Below are 8,379 nucleotides of genomic sequence, written 5' to 3'. Positions count from 1 at the left end.
TTCTTGGCTCCCGTGGTTCATCATCATCAACTTCTACAATCTTTAAATGTTCAAATGAGTGTCTTCAAATACAAGGGTGATGTACCAATTTGTCACACAAATGTATACCAAGTCAAATCCCAGTAATTATAAGAAAAGGCACTTGAGTCAACAATTTGATTTTTGGGTGAAATCTATGCCATGCAAAATAGATCCCACATGTTATGTAAATGAACTAGGACAGTGGATGCAAAATCTAGGAATTAGGGATGAATTTATTGGAATCAAGTCCAATGAATGATAAAAATAAATGAGAACAAGAGATAAGAGAAAATAAGTTTGAGATAAGATTAGATTCATGTGACTATATGTAGGCGATCCTAAATAAGAATGACTATGGGCTGTAACTGAGTCAATCTTGACATAAAAAATAATCATGTGTCATTATGAAATCATATCAAAATAATCTCTTAAAATAGACCCAAAACTAAATCAGCATGAAACTACAAATTTCACTATTACTATTATACAATTATATGTATAATTAATTCTATGATTGATTTAAAACTTTGATGTTTAAGTTTCAAACATAACCTTTGTTGATTAGAATTACATGAAAAACATTCAATTATATGATCAAGAATGAACTTCCACAAAACTTAAAAGCACACGTTAATAATAAAATTTATACTTTAAATATAATGAAAGTAGATATAATTTAAAATTATATGAGCTTGATGCAGTCAAATTTAACATATTTTTTATGTACAGATTCTCAGACTAAAAAACAATGAAAATTTCATGTGGGTTTGCAAGTGTTTGTTAGGAATCTGTACAATTCAACCCTATGAAAGACATGTTGTACAAGCATTTATTCAGAGTTTGTCATTTTTGTCATGTAATTTATGTGTTTTCTAGATTTTTCTAGAAACTCACACCACAAAAATGGTGTGATATTTCAATCAAATATTCATCTTCAAAATATTTTCAGTTAACTTCCCCCAAAAAATGCTAATATATAAATTGTATTGACTTTTTCAAATTTTGACAAAGTGGAAAGAATAGATAGTTTAGCACAGAAAATTGCAGAAGGAATATAGCTACAGTAAACTTTTCAATAAGAAAAGTGAAAGAAAAGAATCTACTAATCGGATTTTTGGACTTCATCTCTATCCTTGGAAGAGACTTTTGAAAAGTGAGTTTTTTTAAATTTATGTTTAATTATTTAACCATTAAATTTAGTTCTAATGATTTGATGATTTATATAATTCTAGATGATTTGTGAAAAAAAAAATGTGCATAGCCGCAATATTTTGAATTATTATGTTTGATTAGATTGACTCAAGACCTTCCTCATAATAATTAAATTTATTCATATACAAATGTCCCAAGACCTTTCTCATCCTATGAAAGGCCAAGAGTCATAGCTTAGAATTCCACTTTAGATGTCCCTATTGGGAATTGAACTTGGGTCTCCACAGTGAGAACCCAATGTTTTAACTAGTTAAGCTCAACCCCTTGGACCAATCAAACTTCATCTTTACCGAAACTATTTGTACAATTGAACTTCATCTTTATTCTTGGAAGAGACAATTGAAGAGTGAGTTATTTTAAATTTATGTTTAATTATTTAATCATCAAATTTAGTTCTAATGATTTGATGATTTATAGAACTCTAGATGATTTGTGAAAAAAAAATGTGCATAATAACTAAATTTATTTTATCCATATACAAATGTCTATATGTAAATTTATATGGTAGACACATAGATTTGTCTACGAATTAAATGAATATTTAATATTTATTTAATGCACTAATACTCCTCTATTAATTAAATTCGCAATTAATTAATTCACCTTAGCCTATTTCTTCTATCCCATTTAAATAAATTAATTAATTAATTTAATTCCCCCGTCCTCATATTTAAATAAATTAAACATTTATTTAAAAATCCTAACCAAATCCCTATTTAAATAAATCATTATTTATTTAAAAAATGTTATCCACTTGCATTCTCCTACAATGCAAGTTGCACTCCCTATTTTAATTAAATAAAACATTTATTTAAAAGGCTTATTTATCATCATCCACTTGCCAAACACACTTGCTCACTAATCCCCTTCTAGATTCTTCTAACCCCCTTCTAGATTCTTCTAAGCTCTTCAAGATTAGCCTAATCCCTCTTCTAATCATTTGCACAATCCTAAACCAAAATTAAGCCCCAACCCATCATCTCAACCATTTAAGACTCTTACAAAGTCATAAATGCTTCCCTTCTTCAACACACTAACCCACATGGGTCTTGCCCCTTTCGTCAAGGCTTAACCATGGGTAAACTTTGCACAAGAGTTTAACTATTGGATAATAACCTTACCCTTGGATAATAGCTTTATCCAATAATCCAACCCACATGAGGTTACCCTCATGTCTTCTCAGATATTAAATGCACTCCTTCCCTCTCCTCTCAAACCATATCATGTTGACACTTGTCATCATGGGATTGGGTTGAAAACCATCACATGGATCATGAATCATGCAATCTTGTCCCTCCACAAACCATCAATCTTGACCATCCAATCTTCTATTTTCCCTATAAATAGAACCCTTCTCCACAAGCAAAGGAGGAAGCATTAGAGCATTGATACTATACTGAAATTAGCATAGATACCTAGCTTTCTCATAGCATTACTCTTTGCATTTGCATAAGCATTTGTTTTCTCATTTTCAACCATCTTGAATCTCCATTTGACATCCATGGTTAGTGCTAAGAACTGAGAGCTACACTCATTTGGATCTTGGAGAGGAGAGAAACAAGGGAGGATCAACAAAGACATCATGGAAGCATCTTAGGGAGGCTTTTCTCCTTTCTTTTATTTTGTTCATGCTTCATTTATGCTTTTAATCTCCTTTGGTATGTACTGGAATGGTTGTTAGTTCATTTGTTTTGGGTTTTTATGGTTGGAAACTAACATATTAACATTTGAACATTGTCTTTTGTTTGTCCTATTTTCCATGTATCATTTTGGTGAACCCAACGTGAATCCAACACTAACATTTTAAAATTTTAGCTAACCCTTTTGAAACTTGTAGATTTTCACACACAGGTTGCACTTTAGCGCCTTCGTCACCCGGATTAGCGCTTTTGTCTAGCGCTTTGGTTCCAAGTCTTATTTTAGCACTTTTGTAATGGACATAGAGTTAATTTTGTAACCTCAAATAAGTTTTTTAGGATTTTGAGCCCACCATGTGGACTAACATTTTGAGGGTTTTTGTTGAAGGGTCTAAGATTTTATGTAGGTTTTGAAGGAGGTAGTTTAATTCATTTTGTTTCTTTTGTTACAAATTTTCCTTTTGTGCAAGGCTAAAACGAACCTCAATTTTTTTCTTTTTTTTTACAAAGGGACTAAAACGAACCTCATTTTCACTTTGATGCAAGGCTAAAATGAACTTCATTTTCACTTTGGTGTTTAAAACGAACCTTATCTTTACTTTTTTCTACAAAGGGGATTAAAAAGAAGAAGGCAAACTTTCATTTTTGCAAGGACTAAAACGAACCTCATTTTCACTTTGGTGCAAGGCTAAAACGAACCTCATTTTCATTTTGGTGTTTAAAACGAACCTCATCTTTAATTTTTGCTACAAAGGGGATTAAAAAGAACAAGGTAAACTTTCTTTTTTGCAAGGACTAAAATGGACCTCATTTTCACTTTGGTGCAAGGCTAAAATGAACCTCATTTTCATTTTGGTGTTTAAAAGGAACCTCACTTCTTGTTTTTGCTACAAAGGCTACATGACTTTATTTTGTTGACCGGGTTCAATTTCCAAGTTTTTCTCAAAAGGTCCAAAATATTTGCAATTGTTGGTTAAAAATAACAAACTCATTTTGCTATCTTGGATAAAAAAGAACCCCATTATTGCTAGAACAACATCTCCAAGTAGCATTCAGACAATATTGCGATGATTGGATAAAAGTGTTCATTGTGATTCAAAAGTGATAGGCATATGCTCACCCCTTAATTGTGTGATCAAAAAGCCAAACTCACTATTTTACTTGCTTTCTTTCATTTTGTGCAATAAGATGAATCCTTTAGTAGGTATGCCCTCCCGAGAAGCCCATAAGGTCGGTGAGAGGGGAACGACTTAAGTGGCAACGACTAAAGCCAAGTAAATCCAAGACACTATAAATAAATATGTTTGTCAATGAAAGTTGCAAGTGACGAGTGCTACATGCTATCATAACGACGTCATGTCTTTCTTAGTGACTAGAAGGTACGTAAAAACTTGGAGAGCGTAACCTCTACAAGCTGGGAGACCTTCTTTAATGGAGTGGAAAATGTTGTTGATTATGACCACTTGAACATAACCTTCACTATAAACTTTAGAAATAGAGGCCACACCAGGTTAGTTATCCAAACATTTGTGATATCATAAGTGCAAGGGTGGGGAAGAATCTGCCCCTAAGACACCATATATCTCCCAAGAAAATGATCCAATTGAGGAGCAATTCTCTTTGGTTCAAATTTTGGCAAAAGGCAAAAAACTGAGCGCACCTTAGGGTGTCACAGGGCTGTTTGAGCTAACAAAGTATCAAGTGTGGGATTTTGATATTAGAAATGACCTTTTTGATAATAGTAGAGTCTATTTGATTTGTCTTTCATTTGTTCAAAACCTGTGAAAACAAAACAGGATTTGAAAATATCCTTGAGCAGATTTGAAAACACCCTAAACAGTTATCCAAAGAAGAAAAAGTGTTTATATGTGCTTGTGTGCTTGACGTATCTTCTTGTCAAAGAGATCATCAAAAATTTGAACCAAAGTTACACCCCAACAACAACCTAAACAAGCAAAAAGATGCATCATATCCTCAAGCATATCAAGAAATCCATATATCGTTGCCTTGAGAAAAAGAAACCAAGTCAAAAAGAGATCTTAAAGAAAAGGAAATTTCTCTATATAAACCACAACCTCTTGCTCAAACATCGAACATTCCTTCACTGTTTTTGCGATTACCTACATGGTCATGGACATGAGTTTGATGAGGAATCTTTAAAAACACGTGCCTTTCAACAAAGGTCTACGTTGTCCCAATCTCTCAATAAAAGTGGTAAAATCTCATTGTCCTATCTACCTCAACCCAAAATCACTTATTGAGTCACTCTTTGTATAGGCTAGTCATTCACTTCAAGTCTTTCCAAAAATCAAACTTCACAATCATTGCTCATCTTCCACAATTTCTTCCATCCTTCTCACTTCAAAATCATTTTTAAAATTGATCAAATTCATAGTCCCTTAGTAGAAATTCCAAGGTTCACACACATTCCAACAACATTAAAAATCTATTCCTCGCAACACACAAAGGTCTTGTCCTTAGTTCTTTCAATATATTGCTAATCATACCAACACAATTACTCTCTAGTGTGTCTCTACATATAGGATAAATCATCCTAAAAAGACATTACTAAGCATCTAGATAGGTTAAAACTAGCTTTTGAGTGTATCCTCTCAAAGCTAGGTAGCTTGTGATTTGTAAACACACACCTTTCTACAACTCATCTCTCAATTGTTGAAATATCAAACGAGAAATTCTAAAGAGAACTTTGTCGATACCCAACCTTTAGTGTAGGAGATCCAACATCCACAAAATACTTCGAACTCATCATCATCATCATATCATCTTGGAACTAAAAAGGGGATCAACCACTCACTTTTCACCCACCTCACTTCCACGAATGTGTGCTTCAAACATGGCTAGGGCTAGGTCTCAAAGTTGGAGACAAACTCAAAATTAAATATGAGAAGAAGAAGATGATGATGTTAACCCCTTTTTCCAAAAGAGGAGGCCCAAACACCCCTACACAAGCACAAATAGAAGAAACCACTAGTAATCCCGGATTTAATAGACTCTTTGAGGAAATTCTTGAGGGGAATGTTGATGCCCATTTCCTAAGACTTGCTCAAGAAGGAGCAAAACTCCCACCAGACTTTGACGTGTCACAACTTAGGGGTGTACCAAAACAAGCCCAACGTAGCCATCAACAAGAATAAAATCAAGAAAACAGAAGAGCAAGGAATACCCACAACTATGATGATAACTATCAACAAGGGAATGTCTCACCTCCTCCCACATAAATGGATATGTTGAGACAACATATGCAAGACGTCGCCCAACAAGTACACGCAGGAAGGTCACAAAAGCAATATGCTCTTGAAGATATTTGTCCTTATCCATTTGATAAGAACATGATCATGCCTCCTTTCCCACGCAATTTTGAAACACCAAAATTTCACAAATATAAAGGGAAAGGAGATCCAAGAGACCATGTGAGAGAATTTTACTATGCATGCTTAGAGGTGGCATATGATGAAACATATCTAATGTGCCTCTTCCCTCAAAGTTTAGGCAGATCGTCCATGCAATGGTTTTCACGTTTTCCAAGAGGAATACGAACATTTGAGGACCTAGTACAAAAATTTATCACTCATCATGCACATAACATAGAACGAGATGTCTCCATGGCTGATCTATGCAATACAAAACAAAAGAGTGACAAGTTATTCTTGGAATTCTTACAAAGATGGAGACACCTTTCTATTAGACGTTCCTTCCCCATTCTAGAAGAATAATTAGTTGAAATTTTCATTTCAAACTTAAATGAAGAAATGGAATTCTACTTAAACATCAAATGTTTAGACACTTTCAAAGACGTGATAGCCTAGGGGCTTAAAATCGAGAAAGCCCTTATCAAAAGGAACTTGTCAAAATCTACAAAGACAAAGGATGGTCCGCAACCAACGTACAATAGTGACAAACCCAAATTTTGGGCCAAAAATAAAAGCATTGTTAATGATGGTGTTGTAGAAGCAAGAACTGTCAAAATCTGCCAACCCATAGTCAAAATTGCAGTGCAAGCAGATAATCGCAACAACCCCATTACCAACCAAGGTAATCTCCAAAACAATCAAGGAAATCAAACTCCTAACACAAAACAAGAGGCACCTGAAAACAGGTACCCTACCTACAAACCCAATCGAACACACACACCCTTAGGAGAACCCCTTAAAAAGATATTACGACAACTCATATCTTTCAATCTCATCACATTGCCTAAAATGTTAAATTATGAACCACAAATTAAACCTTCATGGTGGAGAGATAATGAGTATTGTGAATTTCATAAAGGCAAATAACACAAAACAAACAACCACCATCGGTTAAAAGATATTGTTCAAGACCTTGTTGATCGAGGTGATATAGAAGTGGATGCTCACAATGCAAAACTTCCAATACCGATCATAACATGTTCAAAAATCCACTCCCATCATATGAGAAAGGAGGTCCTTCCCATCAAGGTAAGAACCAAGATCATGCATTGTCACCAAACATCTAGTAGAATTTTTTGTGAAGTCACACACATTCTTCTACTTTGTTTAGTTTATCCATGTCAAAAGATACATGTATAGATAAATAATTATAACAATCTAAAAATTATAATTTATGAATACAATAGTATAAAATACTTATTGTAGACACCCCAATTTCTCTTTTATCTTTTCATACTAATCTCTCTTAATTAATTAAATAATTTGTTATTTAATTAACCCTTTTGACTAAATAATCCTCTATAGTTCATCTTATATTTATTAAGTTGGTTCCTGAAGAAAGGCATCATTTTCTTTCATTTTCTACTAGCCTTGATAGGTCCACTAAAGGTATCCCATCTTTGATATCAAAGGTCTCCCATATTTGATAGCCCTTTAAGGTATAAGAAGTCTCTCAACTCCTTTACCTCTTAAATTTCTAAAAAGGTATCGAGAGTCAACTAGTTTGTTTAATCTTTGAAATATTTATTCCTCAATTATTAATTAATTCCTATTTTTCAACCCCAAGCTTAACATCTTATAATAGATAAAAGACTCTATCATTTTAATCTTAATCACCTAATTCTAAAACAAGGATCAAAATATTAATCGTCCACCTTCTTAGATATGTCCTTATCCCACTCCATGCTCCCAAATATGTAAGAACAGTTGACGCATGCCCACTCCATTCTGACACATGTGTGAGCATGCTTAATCCTCCACATCATCTTCGACTTGCTAACATCTCCTTTGATCTCATGAAGTAGAAGATCTCTTCAATTGAGCCAAAATATTGCATCCTCTTTGACACTTTTCAAAAGGATAACAAGCCAATTCATGCAACTAATCCCAACCCTTGTTACATTCCTTAATCATATCCCTCTATTCTTTATTTGGGAAACCTATTTAAAAAATATTGCTATAGCTATTTCAACAACAATAATATATATAGTAACCTTATCTTGTCAAATTAAGTAACATATAGCAAAGAAGCATCAACATATCATCATCCTCCATCATTTGAAGCACATCTAAAATAA

This window comes from Cryptomeria japonica, chromosome 1 (genome assembly GCF_030272615.1).
Source record: "Cryptomeria japonica chromosome 1, Sugi_1.0, whole genome shotgun sequence".
Lineage (NCBI taxonomy): Eukaryota > Viridiplantae > Streptophyta > Pinopsida > Cupressales > Cupressaceae > Cryptomeria > Cryptomeria japonica.
Note: the sequence above shows the minus strand (reverse complement) of the source record.